The sequence below is a fragment of the Notolepis coatsorum genome (assembly GCF_963971535.1).
Source record: "Notolepis coatsorum genome assembly, chromosome: 4".
Taxonomy (NCBI): Eukaryota; Metazoa; Chordata; class Actinopteri; order Aulopiformes; family Paralepididae; genus Notolepis; species Notolepis coatsorum.
This window is the reverse complement of record NC_140168.1, coordinates 129424008-129450525: the sequence shown is the minus strand read 5'-3', so window position 1 is coordinate 129450525 and position 26518 is coordinate 129424008.

The following is a 26518-nucleotide window of genomic DNA, read 5'->3' as shown; positions in this document are numbered from 1 at the left end:
CAAAGACGATCGATATCGGATCGGTATCGGCCGATATGGCTCAAGACAATCGGTGATCGGTATCGGTGTCAAAAAACGTGATCGGGGCATCCCTACCTTTAAGTGTTCAGTGCTGCTTGGCCCCGATACATTTGATTCCCTGTTTATGTAATATCATTTGTGGAACCAAATAAAGTATTAAAATGTGTGTGAGTGTGCGTGTGCGTGTGTGTGTGTGTGTGTGTGTGTGTGTGTGTGTGTGTGTGTGTTTGTGTGTGTGAGTCTGTGTGGGTAAACAAGTGTAAACCTCACTGAACATCCTCTTTACCCGTCGCACCATGGACCAGACACAACGTTTGGCTGCCTCTCATCTTTCTGTTTCAGCCCCATAGTGACATCATAGTGACATCATAGTGACATCATCAGGGTGAGACTGTTTCAGCCCCATAGGCGACCAGCGCTTCACTTTCGCTCCCATGTTTACGGACGTAGCTGTGCCCACTGGCCGCAAGCGGGCGCACGACTCACGGGGTGGAAGCGATCGGTTTCGCTTCAGTTGGATTCAGAGGCGTGCGCCACGTGCATTTTCACAGAAATACACTCGATATCTGCATTATTACCACACATATAGATGTTGTTCAACCAGCTAATGTGTCTATATCTTTCCCAATACAAATAAACCATATTACTATACTTTTTCAGGAGTACAGTCACACTGATCATCATTCTAAAATGAATTCTAACATTCTAATTAATTATATAATACATGCAAAATGGACAATAGAAAACTGGAACTGGAAATCTTTAAAAAAAATCTTCAGACGGGGACTGACTTCGCATATAGACTAGGCAGTTACAGCTGTTCCAATGTAAATGTGCCTTCCTCCGTGCACTTTCGCCCGCTCTGAAGTCGGACTCGGTGTGGACGGCCACACACGCTGTTCTCGCACGGAATCCGAGTGTCTGCGTGCGCGGCTGGTGTGCGGGGCCGTGATTCATCATCTGCCCAATTTGGTGCAGCAGGTATTTTGCGACACTGAACCCCACACGGGGAACTTCAGCAGCTGTACACAAAGCCATTAGCAGAACAGGGATGGAAAGAGATTATGCTAATTGGCAACAACACCCTCACCCTCCACGCTGCGTTGTTTACAGCACGCCAGTTTGAAACAGACCCAATCAATGCGTAAAAACGCAGTTACGCACAGAGAGAGGCATATGTTGCACAGCGCAGCATCGTAGTAGCCTGCCACCGTGCCATATACAATGAACCGGTGTGCTACCAAACACCTAACGTTACCCAAACCGACAACATTTACCGGTACAAACGCACCGCGTGCTCTCAATATTACACTACTGTACCAAAAGCAGGTGCACTTACCCGTGGAGACATTCGATGAGACGGTCGTGTTTCTCTACTTTTCTTTTACATTCCTCTTCTTCCCACGCCTTCGCTATGTCCTTAATGTCCTCTTGTTCTCAACGACACAGTTCTCGCAGAGGGTTGGCTCCGATGGAAATCCTAACTAATATTAAGCTCAACAGTATTATTACCCGGCGGCACATCAATTATGCGTCCGGCGGCAGGGCGCAGCGGTCAGAACCGGGGCTCAGAGCGGGTCCGGTTGCATTGTCCGGTGAGTCCAGCGCGGGAGAGGAGGAGGACAGAGCAAAGCTCCCGCACGACGACGAGACGAATTATTTCGTTTATGAATGCAAAAAAAATCACGTTAGCCGAAAGAAACGGTCGTCAAGGTGAAGGGGGGGGGGGGGGGTCTCGACGGAGCGCTGTTTTCCGTTGGAAGAAAGTTTGGGGGGAGATCAGGGGAGCGGAGAGAGGTGGAGATATATAAGATATAAGCTCTTTACCGTCTGTCTGCAGCCGAGAGGAGGGGGGGGGAGAGGGTGAGAGAGGGAGATCAGGGGGGGGGAGGGAGATAGAGGGGGAGGGAGGGAGAGAGAGAGACATATATATATATATATATATATATATATATATATATATATATATATATATATATATATATATATATATATATATATATAGAGAGAGAGAGAGAGAGAGAGAGAGAGAGAGAGAGAGAGAGAGAGAGAGAGAGAGAGAGAGAGAGAGACAGAGAGAGACAGAGAGAGACAGAGATAAATATATAGACAGAGAGATAGAGAGAGAGAGAAATATAGAGAGAGACAGAGAGAGAGGGGGGGATAAATTATGAATTGAAAATGGGGGACCCTGATGTAAACAAGATGAAAGTCTTTCTCTGATCTGCATCCCCTTAACAATTGTGTGTATTGAGCTGTACTGTATTTTACCCATTCTGCAATCTGTTAATAAAGTTTTCAATCAATCAATCAGAGAGAGGGGGGAGAGAGAGAGAGCGAGAGAGAGAGAGAGAGAGAGAGAGAGAGAGAGAGACACGTCATGTGTGTTAGAATAGTCTGAGGCTATAGGCTTCTCTTCCCGTATAGATGACAGTGGAATAGCTGGTTAGCATACCTTAATGCAGTGGTTCTCAAAGTGTGGTCCGGGGGACCCGCAGGGGTCATTGAGAGGGTTCCAGGGGGTCCCCAGCAACACAAGTAATAGTTTAATTTCACTATGATTCACTAGAAGTTTAGCCTATTCTGATCATGGTTTCACTAATATATTCACTAGAAGTTTAGCATAATGAGAGAATACAAGAATGACTATTCTGATAATAGTTTCACTCTCTCCTCTGTTATCTGCCCTATTATTTGTCAGTTTGGGGCTCCTTGAATGAATGAATGAATGAAAACTTTATTTAACAGATTGCAGAATGGGTACAATACAGTACGGCTCAATACATACAATTGTTAAGGGGATGCAGACCTGAGAAAGACGTTTGTCTTGTTTCCATCAGGGTCCCCCATTTTCAATTCATATAGACATTTATGACATACACAACATACATGGCATTTATGGCATAGGGACATATAGGTATTTAGTACTGATACATTTGTGACATAAACGGTATTCAAATATACAGTACTGTTACCCCTAGATCCTGACAGAGTATATGATGGGGAGGGGACTGTACCTTAGGAGGGGGTGGGTGGGTGGGAGAGAAATATACATACGGCGGGGAGGGAATATATACATGCGGTGGGGAGGAGACTGTCTATTAGGAGGTGGTGGGGGTTTTGGGCATTTACGGTGGCCAGTTTCGAATTGCAGCCTCCCGTAGGTGCTCTTTAAGAGCGGTTTTGAATGTGGGTAGTGATTCACATTCCTTTACAGCTTTGGGTAGGGCGTTCCACATTGTTGTGGCATAATTGCGAAACGTGTTTAGTCCCTTGTTTGAGCCGAATCTGGGTTTTACATGATTTGTTGAGCTTCCTCTGGTGTAGTGGTTGTGGTATTCACTGACCTTTGGGAAGTATTTTGACATGTACATGGGTACCCCGGTCGTATAGTGTATCTTGTAGACCAGGCCCATTGCAAGTTGCTGTACTCTGTCGTCTACTCTAAGCCATCCTAGGTTGTCAAAGTGGGCAGGGGTGAGGTGGGTTCTGGGGTTCAGGTCAAGTAGTAGTCTGACCAGTTTGTTTTGTGATGTTTGTAATTTTGTTTTAAGCGCCTTTGAGGTGCTTTGGTACCATGAGGTGCACGCATAGTCGTAGTACCCTTGAATGAGTGCTCCTGCCAGAGTCTTCAGGGTATTCTTGTTTACCAGAGAGGAGATCCGGTACAAGAATCTAGTTCGTTGGTTGACTTTTTTTATTACATTGGATGCCATTTTGTCACAGGAAAGATTTGCCTCTAGGATGGAACCCAGGTAGGTAATTTCGTCTTTCCTTGTGACAATATTGTCACCCACTGTAACTGAGAAGCCGTCGGTCTTGCTGAGTTTGTTATTTGAACCTAAGAGAATGGACTCTGTTTTGCCCATGTGTAATGATAGTTTGTTATCAGCGAGCCATGTGCAGATTTTGCCTAGTTCCGTGCTGAGGGTTTTTTCAACCTGCAACTTGTTCTTGTCAGAGACCAGCAGGGCTGAGTCGTCCGCAAACAGGAACAAGTTGCAGTCACAGGCTGACGACATGTCATTTGCATAAATTAGGAAGAGTAGCGGTCCTAGTATGCTTCCTTGTGGAACACCACAGCTCACAAAGAGGTTTGTGAACCAATGCCTAATGGGGCTTGTTAGTATAAAACTGAGTTCTTTGGATTGATATGATGAGCCAGGAGACGAAGGTGCATGAAGGACAGATCACGACTAGGTTAACGTACATTGCCCTGTTCTGTTATGATGGTCTCTCCGTGTTCAGGAGACTCAGGCGTATAGAAGTCTATTGGATCATGTCTCCAGCACGCCCACAGCCGTAGCTACAACCACTTAATGTCACGGCTCTCATTCATTCATCTTCTCCCCCGCTCTCTCTACCATGAGATGCCCCCACTGTGTGTGTATTCCTGCATCACATGGTCATTAATTAGCAGTCTAACACTGAGATCCACCATCACATGGTCATTAATTAGCAGTCTAACACTGAGTTCCACCATCACATGGTCATTAATTAGCAGTCTAACACTGAGTTCCACCATCACATGGTCATTAATTAACTGTCTAACACTGAGTTCCTGCATCACATGGTCATTAATTAACTGTCTAACACTGAGTTCCTGCATCACATGGTCATTAATTAGCAGTCTAACACTGAGTTCCACCATCACATGGTCATTAATTAACTGTCTAACACTGAGTTCCACCATCACATGGTCAATCCCATTCTCTGCCACGCTTATATCCATCGCTGTTTGATCTCTGCCAGCACTTTAAATCTATGGAGATGTTCACCTTCTTTGCAGGGCTATAACTTTTTTAATTGTATTGCTAAATTGACATTACTATGGCCCATTCAACATCGATTATCTATCGTTCAGGATGTAGGAACGTTTTACTTTTTCATTCACACATTCTAAATACCGTCTAGAGTATAAATGTGTTTTTATCGTTTTATGCAGTATTTCCCAGAACGTGAGATATAGGCACAAATGCTATATTAGATCATCAAATGCAGTTTGATACCGATCGACGCTATATAAAAAATTTCAACTGTACATGGTCCTAAACGGTATGACTGATCATGCGCGGGTGAACGGAGGGGGGGGGGGGGGGGTCGTTTATAATTCCGTGACCGACGTTAAATGATTTATGTAGTATGGGTGATATATAGATCAGAGCAGTTTGTATCGAAAATGATAAACAAAAACGCTGAAACTCACGGCAGCTTCCTCGTAGCGTTGGGCGATGAGAGTGGAGCAAACAGATCCCAGTTATGTGATGTAGATCGAAATCATGTGGATTATTGAGTTATGGCAACGGATCCATATCCCCGGTGTGTGTCTTGAGTCCCGGGACGATAAACGAGTGGCTGGACGGAATTAGGGTACGGACCGAGCTGCAACGGGCATTTCCGGTTTGGCAACTCGCCGATCAGCCACCAGGTGGCAGTTTTGAAGCGTTGCAGAGTTGTGCTGAGTCCTACAGCATCAGCCAAGACTCCGTGGGTGAAATATGAATACCATGGCGAAAATATGAAATATGAACTTGAAACACGTCGTACGCCGTTATTGGCAGAATTCGCATAAACATGAAACCCGTCGTATGACGTTATTTTAGACGTCGCTCTTTTATTTTGAAAACCCCAGACCGGAAGTGTTGTCGTTGTTTTCGATAACTTTAGCTAACTTAACGTTCGTTTTCCAAAGGAGTGGAGCGAGAGACAGAGACCGCGGCTCAAACTACCTGTGTTGTATTAAAGTAATTGATTGATGTTTATCTTGTCCCTGTGTCCAAATGTTGTCTGTATTTAACGTTACCTCAGGATACCACTGTCTATTGTATTTAGTTGGTTAGCTATTTAATTAATGTTGATAGCATAGCTTGCTGGCTACAGCTCAACACCAGCCATGGGGATACTATTTACTAAATCGTCAAGGTAAGAGAGGATTTGTCATGATCAACTGAAGGCGTATACTATGGAACAGTATTTGCTTGGTTACTACTTGGGTTTTCAGAAAAAGTACATTTAGCTGTAAAAGCCCAATCAAGAGGGGAGCTCCCGTAGCTCACCGCATATCTCGGCGCTATTTCTGCGTCGGGGAAAACCGTGCTCGTCACGGATCTGGGGGACACGAGTTCGATTCCCGGACCCGCCGTCATTTCTCAGAATGTCTTCCCCTGCTCTACATCCCATTTCAACCTGTTTATGTCGGTCATGCTTGACCAGAAAAGCGATAAACGCTAAAAAATAAAGTAAAAAAAATAAAAAGCCCAATCAAGCTCAATAGCTTCTGTAACACTGTAAGGGAGATGTCAATCTGTTGTCGACGGTGGTTGTGATGTGGGAGTTTGCACATGTGGGTTAAGGGAGAGGTGGGCTATCGCGTCATCGGTTCAGGAGAAGACGTGTATCGCTTGTGACGTATAATTGGCTGAACCAATTACACTTGAGAATGCAAAAACAAGCAAGAATTTGGGTTTGGCTTCTCAAGGATAAGTGGTAAGGCAAGTCCTGATATTACGGTTGGCAGGCCATGAAGTCAGCTAACTTACATGCAAGACAGCTGTGTTTACAGAGACAGGGGGGAAGATAAGAATAACAGGCTGGCGACCAAAGTTACTACCTTTAGAACAATAGGTCATTTGAATTGCTTGAGTAAGAGGTCACACGTGGCTGTGCTTCAAAGACTTGGTCACCACCGAGACCAGCTGGGACCAGCTGGCCAGGCTAGTGAGGTGTTTTTGGCCAAGATGGGAAAATCAGGACACAGGGGTTCCCACGGTCAACTTGGTCACAGTCTATTATAAAGAAAGATTAAGTGAATTTACTAGAATGCATATTCTGTGATGAAAATAGGTTTTTAAATGTATTTTTACAAGGATATGGTTAATAAGCTAACTAAGACACCTTTGATTGAAAGTAACATTGCTTGTTTGAAATCACAGTGCATGCACAGGTCAAGATAAAACGATTTTAATAATATGGTGTAATATTATGACAAAACGATTCTAAATGATATGATAATGTTCTGTAGAAGTAGACTAAGAATAATATTTGTATATTGGAATAAACCAAAGATTAATTCAAGTGGATTTGACCTATATTACAAGATGTGGTAAATTTAGCCGTTTGCTGGAGGAGGTCCACAAATTCATTGGGCGTTAAACATGTGCCAAGCAGACCCGGCGCCATGGGCGGGCATTAGGGGGCTGGGCCCGCCCACTGAGTCAGCTGTGCCCACCCTGGTAAAAAAAAGTTTTTTTTTTTTTTTTTTTTTTTTCAATCAAAGTCGACTATCCAAATCCTTAGTCGGGGACAGCCTTAGTGGGCACTGATGTCAACAACAACACTACTGAAGCTAGCACGGCACTCTGTGAGAATTCATTTTCTACCCTCAAGAACGTCTTTACAGAACATCGCCTCAGTATGCTTCATCGACGCAAGGCCAATTTAATTCAGTTGGCATTTGAGAAGGACTTAACAAAAAAGTTCAGGAATGAGTGGAGAGGGGCAGTGTTTTAAGAAGATTTCACTCTGTCCCCAAATGCCGCTTGCCGCTCTACTAATGATGGTGAGTAGCCTGTGGAGGAATTTTGTTTGCTTTTTTATGCACCTTATTTTTGTCAGTTCAGTTTGTCAGTGAATTCAGAAGTGTTGAATAAATGGAGACTTTTCAAAGATATAGAATATAATAGAAATGTATTATCCTGAGGGAAATTTGACACTGCAAATCACTCAACATTAAACAGAACAAGTCACGAATAAGAATAACAAAACAAATGGCCTAAGAATAGAATAAAATGAAATAGAATAAAATAGAACAAAAGATACAGTAAATAAATACAGTAAAAATATACTGAAGTCTACAGTAGGTGTAATATTGCACAGTGCTGTTTAAAAAGTAAGAGTCCAGGAAGATGGTAACTGTCACTCTGTGCTCAGTGATGCAGTGAGGCACAGTGATGCATTGTATAGTCTGATGGCTGTCGGAATGAAGGACTTCCTGTGCCGTTCAGTGCTGCATTTAGGTAGTGTGAGCATATAACATGCTCCTCCTGTCAGCCAAGTCTGTGTATAGTGGGTGGGAGGGGTTTTCCCTGATGGCCTGGAGCTTAGCAAGGTTCCTCCTCTCCGCCACCCTCGCTAGAGTCCAGCTCCACCCCAACCACGCTACTGGCCTTCCTGACCATCTTATCCAGCCTGTTTGTGTCCCCTGCTCTCAGTCCGCTGCCCCAGCAGGTCTGTTATATATATCCGTTCAGTCTGTTTTTGTATAAGTGAATGTTCTTAAGATAGAGAGAAATTAGATTTTTCAATTGCCTCTCTGCTGTTTAGTTCAGCACCGTGGGCAGCGCCAAGCAAGCCACAGTGCCGTTGTCCCAGCTGAAACGTATAAAAGGGAACTTGTGTTGAAAAACCATTGTGCCCCCCCGAGAACATTTTATGCCCCCCCCCCACTAATTTGTTTCTGCAGCCTGGTCTGGTGCCAAGGGCTTGATGTTGATTGGACCGGCAAAGGTGACGTCGCTATGAAAATGATGTCATCAAGCCGGCCCTAGCTTCAAATGGTGGTGTGAGATCCACAGCCTTGGTTGACGCGCGCATGCGCTTTTCCGTAAGAAAACAGCTGAGATGAATTGTTTGGTTTATAGAAAAGAGTATTTATTGTCATTTACCTGAAGCTTTGTTTAGCGTGAATGGGTTCCTACCGGATGACGTGGAGGTGTGCTGGCTTATTCCCGTTGCATGGTGTCCTGTTTCCAATTTCTAAAGTTCCAAATCCATAGCGCTTGCGACGGTCAAAAACCGTCTGGGCTGCATGCCTTACATTCCAGTGTCATGTTTTTTACTAGCGCACCAGTCCATTGATAAAGTGAGTTCACACACTAGGGTGCTGTAATCACCGGTTCAAAATGGGCTGGACCAGACACGCCTCCACGTTGTTGAAGCAACACACATCCAAGTCATAACAAATAAAAGATGTTATCAATCAAGTTCATTTTCCAAACAATATTGCTTCATATTTTTAACTAAATAAATAAATAAATATTAAGGACTGAATCTGGCTCCAACAAACCGACCCCTAATTGTTCTGTAAGAGAACGGTACAATTACCAACAAAATCAGGAGGAGCCAGCCAAAACGAAACAGATTTCATATTCTAAATTACATTCCCTTTTTTTTTTTTTTTTTTTAACAGCCATGTCCCCCCGACGAGGGATTCAAAAGTTCTGCTTTCAAAAAACGCAAAAACTCACGGTCCATAAGGTCCCCCCAACGAGGGATTCAAAAGTTCAGCTTTCAAAAACGCAAAAAAGCGCCTCACAGTCCACGAAGTGTGTAATGTGTGCGATGTCCGTGTGAGAGAGGGGGGGGGGCCGGGAGAAAGAAAAAGAAGGGGATAGGGGGGGGGGGGAGAGAGAGATATGGGGGGGGTCTTCTTATGTTTTTGCCTCAAGGAGTAAGACAAGCTTCGTGATGGGCCTGATCAAGGTGTTGGTCTTGGTTTGCACCTCGACTTGTCTCACAAAACCCTTTTTGTCTGGCTGGGTTTGTGTAATTCGTCCCATGATCCACGAGTTTCTAGGAGCAGAGTCGTCTATTATTTAGACAATATCACCGGCCTCCATGTTTCTCCTTTTCTTTGTCCACTTTTGTCTTTCTTGCAGTTCTGGCAGGTACTCTCTTGTCCACCGTTTCCAAAACAGGTCTGCCATGTATTGCACTTGACGCCATCTTCTCTTGGCATAACAGTCATCTAGGCTGAATACTCCGGGTGGCAGTGAAGGCTTTTCTTTGAGGAGAAGGAGGTGATTTGGTGTGAGAGGTTCCAGATCCAGAGGGTCATTGGAGGCTTTAGAGATGGTCCGATCGTTAATTATGGCTTCCACTTCACATAAAAGTGTAGCCAATCCTTCCTCGTCCAGAGTCAGTTCCCGTGTTAAAGCTCCAAGAATGCGTCTGACTGTTCTTATTTGTCTCTCCCATATTCCACCGTGGTGTGATCCGGCAGGTGGGTTGAATGTCCATGATATGCCTTTCTCAAGTAAGGTGGCGTGAATCTTGAGATTGTCCAGATCTTGAATAGACTCTCGTAGCTCTCGTTCTGCCCTGACAAGATTCGTTCCATTATCAGATCTCATGGTCTTGACTGTGCCTCGTCTGGCTACAAATCTTCTTATTGCATTAATGCATGAGTCTGTATTAAGTGTATGAGCAACCTCCAAGTGCACTGCTCGGATATTCAGGCATGTGAAGATCACGCCATACCGTTTCAACATTGTTCTCCCTCTTTTCATTTCAAATGGGCCGAAGTAGTCTACACCCACGTTTGTGAAAGGTGGTTGGTCAGGTAGCAGCCTGTCCTGGGGTAAGTCTGACATGTATTGTGTACCTCTGATGCCACTCGACCTCTTACAGTGGACACACTTTGCGATCACTGTCCTGACTGCAGAGTTGACCTTATATATCCAATACTTTTGCCTCAGGCGAGATAGTGTATGGTTCCGCCCGCTGTGTCCAACGGTTTCATGGACATGTCTGATGATTAATGTTGTTACATGATGTTTTCTTGGCAGAATGGCGCGGTGCATGGCCTCACGGGGCATTGCAGACCTGACCAATCTTCCACCAACCCTTATTAGCTCATCCTGAAGAACTGGGGTAAGTTTATGGATGTGACTGGTCTTCTTCACAGCCGTTCTTTTCCTTAGTGACTCTAGTTCCTCTTTGTATTCTGTTGATTGACAAAATTGGATAATGGCATGTTCAAGTTCAAGTTCAAGTTTCTTTAATAGTTGTCATACAGAAGTACAGAATACTTTTGTACAAAATGCTTCTTACTGTTGCGCTCCAGAGACTGTGCATGACAAGATAAGTATGAAATAAAAACATAGTAAAAATTAGAAGTAAAAAAAGAGGTCACAGTGTTCAGTTTAGACATATGTACAATGTTCGTAGACGTAGTTACCATACAATATACAATACTGTGCAGTGTACTAATATACAATGCTATATAGTGCAAGGCATAAATGGACGAGGTGCAGTTTAGGTATAATTCACAGTAGGTGTACGAGTTGTAGTGCAAATCCTTTATCAATAAATATAAAGTGTAAGTGTGTTTGTGTGATCTAAAGTGTGGAGAGTGGGTGCTGCAGTGTGTTGTTTGTTTGAGTGAGTGTGTGCGTGTGGGTGTGTGTGCTGTGTGCATTTGATGGTTGTTGCATAGTGATTATTGTTCGTTTAGCGATTATTGTTCGTTTAGCAGCCTGATGGCCTGGGGATAGAAGCTCCTTCTGAGTCTTTCTGTGCTCGCCATAAGACTCCGGTATCGCTTGCCTGACGGCAGCAGTTCAAAGAGGCAGTTGTTCGGGTGGCTCGAGTCCTTAATAATTCTCTTAGCCTTCCCCTTGCACCGCTTGTTGTAAATGTTCTGGAGGGTGGGAAGCCCCCCTCTAATTGTGCGTTCGGCTGAACGTGTCACTCTTTGTAGTCTGCTACGGTCTTGTGCAGTGCTATTCCCAAACCAGGAGGTGATGTTGCCGGTCAGGATGCTCTCTATTGTACATGAGTAGAAGTTCCTAAGGATCTTCTGACTGACTTGGAACTTCCTTAGGCGCCTGAGGAAGTAGAGGCGTTGTCGTGCCTTCTTCACAACACTGTCAATGTGTGTGGTCCATGTCAAGTCCTCGGATATGTGGGCTCCGAGGTACTTGAAACTGTTCACTCTCTCAACTGGTGCCCCGTCGATGCTGAGGGGGCTGTAGTCCTTGACCCCCGACCTCCTGAAGTCCACAATCATCTCTTTTGTTTTGCTGACGTTCAGGGAGAGGCAGTTCTCCTGACACCACTGTGACAGGTTCTCTACCTCTTCCAGGTAGGCCCTTTCGTCGTTGGCAGAGATCAGGCCCACCACTACTGTGTCATCAGCAAATTTGATGATGGTGTTGTTGTTCCGCTGTGCTACGCAGTCATGTGTGTTCGGCTTCCTGTAAGTCATCAACAGACAACAGAGCTTTGCAATCTCCTTTTTTCTTTTCCGGTGCACCTTTCGTTTCCTTCTTTTCTTTGCAGGCCTTTTTTAGTGTTGCTTTAATCCTCAATATCCATGCTACGGCTTTTCTGAGACGATGCCACTCAGAATAGTAGGTGATTAATTTCATGACTGTATTCACAGACTGATCCACAGGAGCAACATTTATAGTGAAGACCTTTACTTCCGGATCGTCCTTTGTCAATGTGCATTCTGAGCATTGTGGCCACTCCGATTCTGGATGTTGCATGAATTCAGGACCTTGTATCCATGTTGAATTCAAGAAGCGAGCTGTTGATAAGCCTCTCGATGCGCAGTCAGCGGGGTTCAGAGTGCCGTTGACATACCTCCACTGTGTAACATCAGATTCCGTACGGATGTTGCTCACTCTGTTGGCAACATAGGTGTGATATCTTGAGGTTTCATTGTTCAGATACTTAAGCACAGATGTGATATCTGTCCAATAGACCGATGGGATCAAAGGGAGTTCAAGTTCTGCCTGCAGAAAGGTATCCATTCGTACAGCCATAAGTGTTCTATATTCCTCATGAAATTGTGGGTTCTTTAACAGCTTTCGTTTCAAGCTCATGACCCTTTGCTCAGCGAGACAGTGGTTGTTTGGGAACTCAGCTTCGTCAGTCCGTAAAGGCAATCCGATATTGTAATGCCCGTCTTGCCGCTTTACTGGGTTTGAGACCTTTCCCATGAATATATGGTCTTCTTGAGACATCTCTAGGCGCTCTTCGTGCTGGCGCTCTGGGAAATCATATTTCATCTGCTGTTGCAGCAATTCCTCAATCCTTACCAGAGAGATCCTGTTTGTGGTAACGACATTCCCAGTGCCCTGTGTGAGTGGCCCATTGACTGTTGAAGTCACAAAGGTCTCTGTTCTGGTTCTGATAAGATCAGAACCGGCTGGATCGTCCTCTGCGTTGTGAATTGTCCCCCCTAAAAACCCTTGTACTTTCAATAAAGACCAAATGGTCTTGTTCGACGACCAGCTAAGCAGCAGGAGAAATGGAGGAAAAGGTGTACTGGCAGCTGTTTAATCAAAGTTCAGTGTGTATACAAATTACAATAAAGAACACTATAAAAGATTCAAGGTACCAGAGCCCTATGCCGCTCGTCCTTCTAAGAAAGCAGATTAAATAATGATAGTTGATAAGTTGTTGATGGTCTTTGTTCTCTGGCTGATGAACAAAGCAGTCTATTCTCCCTCCAAAAGTTCTTTGTCTGTTCTCTCCTCTGCCCGCGTCATCCGCTGTGTGAAGAGGTGGGGTGTTGTCCTGGTCGTTCCGTTTCAGAGTGTTCCTCCACAGTCACAACACCCCCCTTATCTCAAAAGCCTGGAGTGTCTGAGTGAGAACAAAGCAGATCTGTTCCTCCAATCACGGCCTCTCTAAGTTTGAATTTGAAATAGAGGGTTGTCCTCAGTAAGCCAACCCTCTATTTCCTTTGTTTTCCAATTGTGACGTACATGGGTATGTGGGTTGGGCATTATCATTATTCCTGTATTTATGACACCATCTGAACATCAGGTTAGTATATTTATTGTGTTGTCTGTTATGTGTGGTGTTGTGTCATCTCCTAATTTCTGTTTCTATTCACAGATGCCACTCATCTCCCTGATTGGATTGGGTGCATCTGATTGGTGCACCTTGGAGCAGGCAGTGGAGATGGGTGGTTAATAGAGTGGAGATGACACAACATTGGGGCGCCTCACTCTGTCAGTTGACACTGATAGAGTTTCGTGAGGTTGCCATTGATTGACCACTGTGTGTGGATTACCTTGTGCTTATGTTGGCCACTGTGTGTGGACTTACCAGTAGCCGTATATATATATGTATTGTGTTGTGGGCCTTAGAGCCATTTGCCTTCCTGCTTGGAAGTGAGTATATATATATATATATATATATATATATATATATATATATATATATATATATATATATATATATATATATATATATATATATATATATATATATATATATATATATATATATATATATTGTGTTGCTCTGGTGCTAAGTAGAACACTGTATATTATATTATATCATATTGTATTATATATATATAATTAGTATTCCCTTATACTGTAAGTGCTCTATGGCTGGGTGGTTCCCAGTGTTTACATTATATTTTGCTTAGTGGTGTTTGGTGGTATTTAGATATTGCCTGTTTGTTCTCCCATTACCTTTTCCCCTTTGTGTTTGTGCTGTGGGTTTCAATCCCCACGATAATAAATATTATTTCCCTTTTGGGAACAGTGGGTTTAAATCCCCGCTATAATAAATATCATTTACTATTTGGAACAACGCCCTTGTGTTATTTTCTTTACCTGCCTGGGACCGGTGCTTTAAAAGCACTACTGGATGGGCTGGTTTTCACATACAGCCCGGTCCAGCTTATTCTATATTGTCTTGTGACATTGCTATGTGACATGGGGGCTCATTTCCGGTCTTTCATGTCCTTGTGACATGGGGGGCTCAATGCCGGTCTGCTGTGTACGTTTGACATAGGGGCTGATGGTATCAGGTAAAGTGGCGTTGTTGTTTGTTAGTATTTATGTATCCATGCTGTGTTTTATATAATAATTAACCATTCGTGTATGCTCTTAACCAGATCTCTTTTTTCTACCACATAGGTAACTGGGGGGGTCACCTGCTTGGCTAGAGGGTGGGGGGCACGAGTCGTGATTCCGGTGGAGTGCGCAATGAAATCGGTAAGCGACTGAAGATATGTGTAGCCTTTTCATCCAGGTAGTGGAGTAGTTTAGCTGGGATAGGCTAGAGTGACACAGGTGACTCCTAATTGAGTGGTTAGGAACATTTGTTATTGTTTTCATTTGGTAGATGTGGTCAGTTTGTTTTGGTTAAGAGGTATAAAAGCAGAATGTGTCTATTATTATTGCGCACGGTCATGGTTAACTAAGTGCGGACGCGATATATATATATTTTTTGGTGTATCATAATCACGCATAAAGACATATTATGTCGGCGTCGGCATTTGTTTTTGAAGTCTTCGTGGCAGATCCGACAGAGGATCAGGTGGAAGGTTGCACTAAGGCGGAATTAGGCCTTATTGCTAAGCATTATAATATTGCGGTGCAAAGTTCCCAGTCCAAGGCTGATATGAAAGCGGCTGTACTGGCGGGGTTGGTGGAGCAACAGGTGTTCAGCACGGCTCGGGGAGTAGTGAGTCATAGTGACCAGGAGGTTAAAAACACTGGCGATAAATCTCCCTTGCGTGATCTTGACCCAGAGGGTGGTGCTATTAGGAAGAATGGTAGTACGCCCAGAGTTGAAAGTGAGGGCGCGGGCGATTCAGATAAAGGATCCACGTCTTCTGGCCATACGCGCTCTAGTCTGCGTTTTGCCCATCTCCAGATGGAGGAGAGATCGCTTTTGCGCAAGGAGGAGAGAGACAGGGAGGACAGAGCCGCTGTTCGAGATAGGCTGGAGAGAAAGGAAGAGAGAAGGGAGGAGAGAGACAGGTTGGAGAGGAAGGATGCGAAAGACAGGGAACTTCAACTGACAATAGAGAGAATGCGGTTAGAAGCTGGTAGTGGTAGTACTGCCTCCTCTCCTGCTGGGGTTTCCCCGGCTCACTTTAATATTGGCCAGCACGTTAATCTGGTTCCCATGTTCCGAGAAGCAGAAGTAGAGGCTTATTTTTCTGCTTTTGAGCGTATTGCACAGGCTCTGCATTGGCCGGTGGAGATGTGGGTAATTTTACTTCAGACCAGGCTCACTGGCAAAGCCAGTGCAGCGGTAGCGTCATTAACTATGGCAGACAGTCAAAGTTATGAGCGGGTGAAGAATGCTGTTTTACGTGTGTATGAGTTGGTTCCCGAAGCATATAGACAGCGTTTTCGCTTGCTCAGAAAATCCCCTTCTCAAACAAATACAGATTTTTCCCGTGAACAGAGGAATCTTTTTGAACGATGGTGCGCGGCGAGTAAGGTGCAGGATATTGCAGCCATGAGCGAGTTAGTACTCATGGAACAATTTAAACTCTGTATGCCCGAACGAACCGAACTGTATCTGAATGAACAGAAAGTGTCTACTCTCCAAGATGCTGCTGTTTTGGCGGATGAATTGGCGTTGACGCACAAACATGCTTCGGTGCGTGACGATACTGTGTGTGTTAAAAACGGTGCGTTTCCCTCTCGGGAAATACCATTTCGGGGAAATGGCGAGCGTGCGTATCGGCCACGCTCGCCTCCGTCTGAAAAGAGACATTGTAATTATTGTAGGAAGCCAGGGCCCTCATGCATCAACGTGGACTTTGAACTTGACCTACTTCCACACGTAAGCACGGAATGTAGAACTAGCGTACGCACAGGGAAGTCGGCATTCATCACACGTGCGTACGCAGGCTCTATGGTCCTCCGTGTTGATGAATACCACTTTGTTCTACCGTCAATGCTCGTGCATGATTATCCATATATGGTCATGAAAATGAGGAAACACCCCCCATGGGATGTGAAATAATGGACCGACCCGAGCGGGACTCCGAGAAACTCCACGGAGAATTCACTGCTGTCGAACCAAGAAGACACTATCGCGTATTATGATTTATGGGATAAATAAAAGGCGGACTTGTAAACGGTGATGTCAGATATCAACGGCTCCCTAAAACCATTGCTGCAATTCTGCCTGGACAGCTCAAAATACTAATAAAGACCGTTCGTTGACCACTGTTTGGCGCTGGTTGTGTGTCATTATAACCGTGCTGTATGAATGCCTTTATTAGTTGTGTTCGATTGGCTATATGATTTTTAGAGGCATCTATTTTGTTGTCGGCTAATAAAGACCGCGCTGGAATATGACTGCCTTTTCCCGTGTTGTTTGATTAATACCCACGGATTAAAGTTCTCCTCAATTCTATTCCAAATCGCGATGGATCTCCCGTCAATTTTCTACCTGCTGCATATGATTTCTAGAGGCATACTACAATCTATTTTGATGTCAGTATTGGGTAGCCTATATAAACAATATAATACGAGAGCATAGAACAATGAATCTCACTGCATGTATCATGTATCCTGCCTTTCAATACATGAACTTGAATCCCATCATATAGTCTGTCCACTATCTGCATGGTGTCATTGCAATGCGTTTTCTATTCTTTCTTGTACAGTAAAAAGGGGGAAGAACACTATATTCATATGACTTATTCTGCTTACAGCTTCGAAATTCCACTTGTTTCGTTTAACGTAAAGCCTTTTAAATATAATCAAAACGTTCCCGTGTTTCGGCGGTCTGTGCGCAAAATAATAACGAGTTGAGCTTTATGATTTATGATGAATTGAAAATGGGGGACCCTGATGTAAACAAGACGAAAGTTGGTCTGCATCCCCAATTAACAATTGTATGTACTGAGCTGTACTGTACTGTACCCATTCTGCAATCTGTTAATAAACTTTTCAATCAATCAATCAATCAAGCTACGCGGAGCGCAGTCAGTCAGTAGCCTACACCCCGTATATTCCGATAACGCTATATAAACCATGAATGAATGAATGAATGAAAACTTTATTAACAGATTGCAGAATGGGTACAGTACAGTACAGCTCAATACATACAATTGTTAAGGGGATGCAGACCAGAGAAAGACTTTCGTCTTGTTTACATCAGGGTCCCCCATTTTCAATTCATCATTCAACATATATGACATGCTGCATTCATTCTGAGAGAAAGATCTATTATTCCAAATGCTATTTATAGGGTTTTGACCATAATTACACTACTGTTGCTATCTTACAATGAACTATAATGAACTACGGTTCATACAGAACATCCAGTGTTATTATGCACAGAAGCTCATTTCCTTGTTGTAATAATATATTCTACCACTGGGAGCTAGGTACGCCAGGTCTGAAATGTGCGTAGATGTACGCACGAAGTCAAGTTCAAATCGAAATTGATGAATCCCACTCTTTGCTTAGAAATGATCGTACGCACGGGTTACGCACAGATCTGTGCGTAGAACACGTTGATGCATGAGGGCCCAGGTCATTTGGTGGCGGACTGTTATGCATTTGTGCGCGATCGGCAAAATACTGACAGGCCAGCTCAGGAACCAAAGGTGGTGGGGTTGATTAGCACTGTCTCACGCCCTGGGCGGGAGAAACCAGACAGTTGTTTTGATCCTTTTATATCTTCTGGTTTTGTGTCACTGTCGGGTAAAGTCTGTGACCAGCGCGAGGTGAGGATCCTTCGTGATACATGTGGTTCACAGTCCTTTATGCTGGCGGATGTATTGCTGTTAAGTGTGGAGTCGTCTTGTAATACAAGTGCTATTGTGTGCGGGATAGAGATGGGCTACGCGCCCGCTCCGTTACATATGATACATGTGCGGTCAAAGCTAGTCACAGGTTGTTTTCCCGTGGCGGTTCGTTCCTCTTTTCCGGTAGCCGGGATTGATTTTATCATGGGGAATGATATAGCTGGGGGGAAAGTTCTGTGTGATGCGTTGATTGATCCAGCAATCCAGCCACGCTCGCCGCCGTCTAGGAGACCGGTGGTGTGCAATTATTGTAAAGAGACAGGCCATGTGGTAAAAGGATGTCGTATGCTGAGGAAGCGACAGGACAAAAGAAAGTCAGCCAAGAAACCAAAAGGTGTGAGGGTTGATTTTGTCATGGGGGACAAAAACAAGTTCGCTGGGGAGAGTGTGATCCCTGTAGTGGAGGTTAAAAAGGCTCTATTGACCGACTTGTGTTGTGATGAATTGATTGATGATCACCCCAATGTGTTTTCTGCTTGTGTTGTCACCAAGGCACAGGACGGAGAGCGAACTCAAGTTTTGGCGTTGAGTGACTCTGTCGGTGGCGAGGACAGGGGGCCATCTGTTGGAGTGATGGAAGAGGTTGCTGTATGTAGCGTTCAGGGGAAGCTGGTAATTCCTGAACCATCTATTGGAGAGATGGAAGACGTACCTCTGTCGCCCGAGCAATTGATCGCTCTAGAGCGGTGGCTTTACCCTGGCGGCTGGGTGTGTAGCTGACCATGTGCATTTGACATGGTTTTTTGTGAGTTAGATCTCACCACATTTTGAGACCGGTTTGCATTCGGTAGCCGGTGTGTGCTACATGCAGTTTTCAATGTCATCACTGCGCGTCTATTTTTGCATACGTGCATTGATTGATTGATTGATTGATTGTGGGAGGAGAATTTTTTGTTGCTGTTTCTGTTCTCCCTAGTGTGTGTACTAACCTCATGTTGGGTAATAAGTAATAATGTTTTGCTCACCCTTCAGGTTCGCTCTTATGGGGGGAGGTGTGACGTACATGGGTACGTGGGTGGGGCATTATCATTATTCCTGTATTTATGACACCATCTGAACATCAGGTTAGTATATTTATTGTGTTGTCTGTTATGTGTGGTGTTGTGTCATCTCCTAATTTCTGTTTCTATTCACAGATGCCACTCATCTCCCTGATTGGATTGGGTGCATCTGATTGGTGCACCTTGGAGCAGGCAGTGGAGATGGGTGGTTAATAGAGTGGAGATGACACAACATCGGGGCGCCTCACTCTGTCAGTTGACACTGATAGAGTTTCGTGAGGTTGCCATTGATTGACCACTGTGTGTGGATTACCTTGTGCTTATGTTGGCCACTGTGTGTGGACTTACCAGTAGCCGTATATATATATGTATTGTGTTGTGGGCCTTAGAGCCATTTGCCTTCCTGCTTGGAAGTGAGTATATATATATATATATATATATATATATATATATATATATATATATATATATATATATATATATATATATATATATATATTGTGTTGCTCTGGTGCTAAGTAGAACACTGTATATTATATTATATCATATTGTATTATATATAAATATAATTAGTATTCCCTTATACTGTAAGTGCTCTATGGCTGGGTGGTTCCCAGTGTTTACATTATATTTTGCTTAGTGGTGTTTGGTGGTATTTAGATATTGCCTGTTTGTTCTCCCATTACCTTTTCCCCTTTGTGTTTGTGCTGTGGGTTTCAATCCCCACGATAATAAATATTATTTCCCTTTTGGGAACAGTGGGTTTAAATCCCCGCTATAATAAATATCATTTACTATTTGGAACAACGCCTTGTGTTATTTTCTTTACCTGCCTGGGACCGGTGCTTTAAAAGCACTACTGGACGGGCTGGTTTTCACATACAGCCCGGTCCAGCTTATTCTATATTGTCTTGTGACATTGCTATGTGACACCAATCAAAGAATAAACATCGTCTAACTAACATAATACTTTGGTTATTGAACCCCAAGATATATACATTCAAATTGAGATTGATTGCATAAACACAGAGATATCATAATTGAACAGTTTATCTTGATGCTACATGAGGATCACAGTCGGTTTATAAATAAGTCCACTTCTTCTAGTTTCCTAATCATTCTTTTAACTTACATCAATATCTCTTTTATACAGTTAGTATTCAACACATTTAAGTATTTTCCAATGTAGATTCAAACGTGGCCTAATTTCAAACTCTGTGATTCTTATTCATCAGCTGTCCTCACATGTTATAATCAGACCAGATGACCTGGCATGCCTGTTAGACCTGGGGTATGAGATACCGGCTTCCTGTGCTATAATCAGCCACAGGACCAGTTTAACAGACCCTTGATCTATTGTCTGCAGCTGCCAGCAGTTGTATGCAAATGACCTCCTGTTGTGAGCCCACGTCTCTGCAAGCACACACACTCTCTAAGCTTGTCACTCTGGTCATATCAGGTTTAACACATGATTTTAATTTGAACACCAGTTTTAGGCAAAATATAGATCTATGGTTATCAAAATACTACTGCAGTCCACACTTGGATAGAGACTAACTATCCTTAATTAGCTAGTATTATATGCTAACCATAGATCCCAACTTCTACGTATTGCTTTCCCCTACCTGGATATAAATAAAACATTTCAAATCATACTTGGATAAAATACATACGGCAACCCACACTTGGATAAATTAAAACATTTTAAATCATACTTGGATAATATGCATACGGCGTCCCACACTTGGATCCTAAAAAATCAAAACAACATTCTTTTCTACATCTCTTTCCTAGGTATAATTATCATCACCCATACATCTTTATTTTCAGTCCATTTTCATGATTGTGTACAGTCTTTGACACGCTTTTTCATACCAGGATCAATTTCCCACTGGTTTCCAGTGGGGGTTGTCAAATTCTGACTTGGAGCAGGGAGAAGGGGGGTCAATGTTTTCTGGATTGATCTGGCCACCCCCTCCTCCTTTCTCAGAGACGTTGCAGTTCAAGCCTGCTGATCTCCCTCTTATGCTCCCACCAACTCACTCGTGCCTCGTGCTGTCACTCAAATAGGGGCATGACCCCCTGCTGTATTGCCGGTTCAGTTGAACCAGGAGCTCTTCCCTCGGGTGTCAGTTGCGTCGCTCTCAGGTGGGGTGATTAGATCTCCCCTCTGGCGCTGTCACGGCTGTTGAGGAGGTTGTTGTTGTCTCCCGCATTAGTCGCTGGCTCCACCCCTGTTGACCCTCGGAATAGTGGAAGAGGTTTGATTCTCCCCACCCTCCACCTGGTCGTTGATAGGGGCGATAGCGGCTCCACCCCTTCGCTTGATGACACCCTGGTCAATTGCTAAGGCCTTGCAGCCTGTCTGTTGACAGCCGGAGCAGTTGATGAGGCCTATCAGCCTGTCTCCTCGTAGATTGCCTGTCGTTTGGCCTCTCTCGTTCCCCTCCGAAGCCTCATGACCCGGTCACTGCGTTGGCCGGAACTCTCAACGCTTGAGTTAGGCTTCTCCTGGATCTCTTGATACCCGCAGTGTTGTGATTCCCCATGGAACCTCTGGGTAGACACTAGCCAGTGTCCTGGATCAACAGTACCGCTGGAGTCCTTGGTCTCCCTCGTACCACACTCGGATGACTGCTGACTCCCCAATCTCCCATTCGTATCCTGCAGAGAGTATATAGCTTCGGTGGACAACGCAGGTTACTTCTACCACAACAATTAATTGAGAATCCATATTTTTCCTCCCTCAGACACTCTTTACTGGTCTGAGTTTGACAACTCTCTTTTCCAAATCATTTATCTATATATTTCATGGCTTCTAGATCGTTAATATTCAAAATCCAGAAAAATTCACATGGCTCTCATTATATTATGCTGTCAAAACAGTATAACCCCACCACCCTTTGATGTGGAATAAAATTCTAAACATCATACCTTCATCCCTGGACAGCTGCCTCCGGGCCCGGACAGCCAGTACTGACACGACCTCACCCCCAGTAGTCCTACACGTACGGCAACAAATCACAGTCCGCCTTAAACACACATCTTCCACACGCTCTGCCAGCCTCTACTAAGCCGTCAGAGTCCCCCACAAGCCAATTATCAATTGCACATGTCCACACCCTACACAAAGGCTATTTGGCCAATGGCGACCAAAACCTACTGAGCTTATCAACGTACAGAGAATCATGTTTCCCAACACTTTCACCAATCGCGACCCAACCCCCAGATCCTAGATCTGGATTGTTTAATGAGCGGAGAACAAAAACCATGAACCAGCTCTAGTCCATTCACTTTGTTCTCAGTCCATTATATAGACATCAGTGATGCCAGTAACGCGTTACTAAGTAACGCGTTATTGTAATCTGATTACTTTCCCCCGAAAATAGTAATCTAACGCGTTAATCTTTAAAAGCCAGTAATCTGATTGCAGTTACTTGTCCAAGTGGCTGTGCATTACTATTTCGTTACTATCTCATCATAAATTCATAATGCAGGCGGAATGCAGTATTTTATTTAGTTTTCGACAGTCAAAAATACATTTTGAGCTGTTTTTCTTATTTGGGAGTGACGTCGTGTGGCAGTGAAAGGGTTACACAAGAATGTGTCCCGCGGCATGACTGGACCCTCTGTCTGTGAGTGACTCTGCTTTGGTCCAATCACATTCCCCATCCACAGTCTGCGAATCAGAGGCAGAGTAGGGCGGGTCTTCACAGCACCTCATGTGACATATGCGCCAATCGTGTGACAGCAGGGCTCCGTCGTTAGAATTCCACCCCAAAACGCTTGTCTAAACGCAAAATTTAAAGTGATTGCGGTTTCTGTTCAGACTTCCATCCCAAAACGCTCGTCTAAACGTAGCCTCAATCACTACTTCACGTTTGTGTCAGCTAAAGCCGGGTGAAAAAAACATTCATATGCGGAGGAAACAAAATACTGTCTACCGCTAAAAACAGCACATCCAATTGCATTGAAAGCATCTGGAATCACAACACTAGCCGACGCTTCGACTAGGTACAGGAGGACTCGGAGGCCAGCCAAACAGCAAAAGAGAGAGATTGTTTCTTTCCCTTTTGATTAATGTATATTTGATGGTGGCAGAGCAAAAGCTCTTATTTGCCAGATTTACAGTTAATTTACATGTTAAAGAGAGACTGATTGTATGTTTATAGAGAGACATTTATAAAAACAATTTAATAGTTACAGTTGATATAATTGAATAGTTCAGCCTGCATTTGTTAGATGTGATACACTGGTTTTGTAAAACCACTGGCTGGCTGCTCTAATGCTGTGAGCATCATAGACTGTTGCTTTACCATACTTGATGGTACAGAAGCTGAAGCACTAGTTTAAAAATTTACGTTATGTGCAGAGAAACAAGTTAAAAACAATTTATGCACTTTCAATAAAGCGTTTAAAAAAAACTGTTGGGGGAACGACGACGACTTCGTAACCTAGTTACTTTCAAAGTAACTAAGTTACTCTGATAATCAAGTAATCAGTGAAGTAACTTAGATTACTTTTTAAAGGAGTAATCAGTAATCAGTAATCAGATTACTTTTACAAGTAATCTGTGGCATCACTGATAGACATACACTACCCAGTCCTGCTGTGTCGAGATCACTCCCAGCCTGCCAGGTTTCCTAAGAAAAAATATAGAAAAGAAACAAAAAAAAACAAAGAAAAACATGCCCAAAACAATAATTGAAAACAATAAACAACTTTTGAGCATTTCTTTTCCAACTCACTCTTAGAAACAAAATTAACCTATTATCTAGGGGCGTATCCACCCCCGTATATACTAAGAAACAAAAATGGAAAAATCAAACGAATATACAAACTGAAAACTTCCGGCCTAAGTCAGGAATTGCTCGTAACACACTAGGCAAGAAAAAATATGCAGAAATAAAAATAAACGCCTATATCTATTACTCATGATTGTTGATGTCCATCTATCAATATCATAAAAACCTAGGAACAACTATGGGTCTTTTTAATTTCTTAATCATGCAGTCCACCCTTTGACCAATCTGAATGTTGATCAAACATGGATAATCTACCGACAACTAGCTGCCGCAGTGTCACATCATTTCACTGTCTAATATTGAATACCTAATATTAACCGTTTAACATTTGCTTTGATGTTCTTGTTAGTCCGATTAGTTCACACATCCGTCAGTTACTCCATCACGCCATATTAATCACACATCCATTTTAGTAACTTCCACTCATAACCTAATCACCTAACCCCTCTATCTATTTTTTATTCTATTTTTTATTCTAATCAGTAGTATATATTTTTTATTCAATTCATTCCATTTTTAATACCCATCTATATTCTTTATTCTGCCGGCGGCCTCTGCAGACATGACATTTGAAAATGACTTATCAGTCCACAGATCCAGCAAACCTGTCCTTGTTCCCTCGGGTGTGGGGCCCGGTGGGCCCCCCGCCTGTAATCGGATGGCCCTGGGGTCATCGGGCCCAGAGTCTGTCCTTGCTCTCTGCCATTACCGCCATGGCTCTCACCTCTGACAGTCCCTTCCTGGTCTCGCCCCCCTTGAGCCTGTTCTGGGGAGAAAACCACGTACCTATTTTGTTCAGCCACAGTTCTTTGAGCCTGTTGTTGGGAGGGGTCTGGAAACCTACCGCGCCCGAGACTCCCAGAACCCTGTCGAGGCCCCGCTATCTGTCCGGGCAACGGGGCACAAGGCATTGCTTGATCACGGCGGCCTAACTCCGACGCCCGAAGCATGATCTCAATAGCTGTACCATCTAGCAGTACAGTCTTTCTCGCCAGTTCTTGTTCCAGTCTCTGCGTCTCGTGTGCGGCTTGACCAATCTCCAGCTGTGTCTTCATCAGATCTCGATGAACTGCCTCGTGCCGTTCGAACGCTGCTATAAACGCTCTCGTTTGTCGTCTGTAGGTCGGCGCCCCTTCCCCCATCTCAGCGCTGGCGGTCTGACTTCCCATCGCTGGGCCCCACCTCTCATCTTGGCTCTGGTGCTGAGGGGGTCCTGGACAGGGGGAGCTTGCGGGCCGTGGACACTGTACTTGATACCGACCTTGGTTTTGCCCGTATCCACCTCTCCTGTTCCCCCATCGAGGGCCTCCTGTTCTGGATAGATAGTCCCACTCACAGTCTCGAGAACTATTTCCGAGATTCCCGCACGACCAACACACAATTGACTATGCTTTGGATCCATTCGCACTCCCTCTTTTGTTTCCACCTCGTCCCCGTGACTGCCAAGGTTTTCCCCTTGGCTTTTGTTGTTGTTCTGGTGCAGGACCCCCCTGTGTTGGAGTTAAAGACATTATTTCCAGTCCCTCCGTCACACTGGTCTCAAGAGGGGAGTCAGTCACATTCAAATCAATCAGGTTAACGTCACTGTTCAATTCGGTCAATGAAATGTCTGCAGAAGTCGGCATGCCCCCCCCATTGGCCTGACTACTGTTGGCCATTTTTATATTGCTTCTATTTATTACACTATGGCTTAATGAACTAGACTATTTGTCCAGTTTTGGTTATCCTATTTTTGCTTCTAATTGCTCCTATCAAAGTTAGTGAATCTGCTCTATATTCAGCCTACTTTTACAACCTTGAGTTAAATTCACTCACACTGATTCTATTGGTGCCGACAGGAATTGATAAAACGCTTAGTATACTACACCCAGTCTTTCAACAGACAAGTTGTTCCCCCGTTTGGAGTTTGGAATTGTCAGCACTACCTCTGTCCGCCCCGGAGCAGCTGTGAAGAAAGAAAGAAAAAGCATACACTTAATTATCAGTGGCATTTCCCTTTCACAATCCATCATTATCTTTAAGCATGGAATGTCGGGCATCTTCTATACTAATATCACTTTAGAGAGCGTTAGTGCAATTTTCTTTCGAATCTTAACGACCCGGCCTTAGTTGTGGTCTGTTGTCTCCATCAGTAAACTGGATCTCCCAATCCCTTTGTCATGTTCCTGCTTCACATGATTCTGGGGAACCCTATTTCGCATCAGCCTTTTCCGTCTGTTGATCAATCAGAAATTTGTTATTCACAGCCTATCATTTCTAAACACTTGTGCTGGATATGGTAATTTAGGTGAATAAAATCACTTCTTCCACTTAATGAATTTGTAATGCCTTTCTCCTAAAATATTTTAACTCCTATTGTCGCCAAATGACTATGTGTA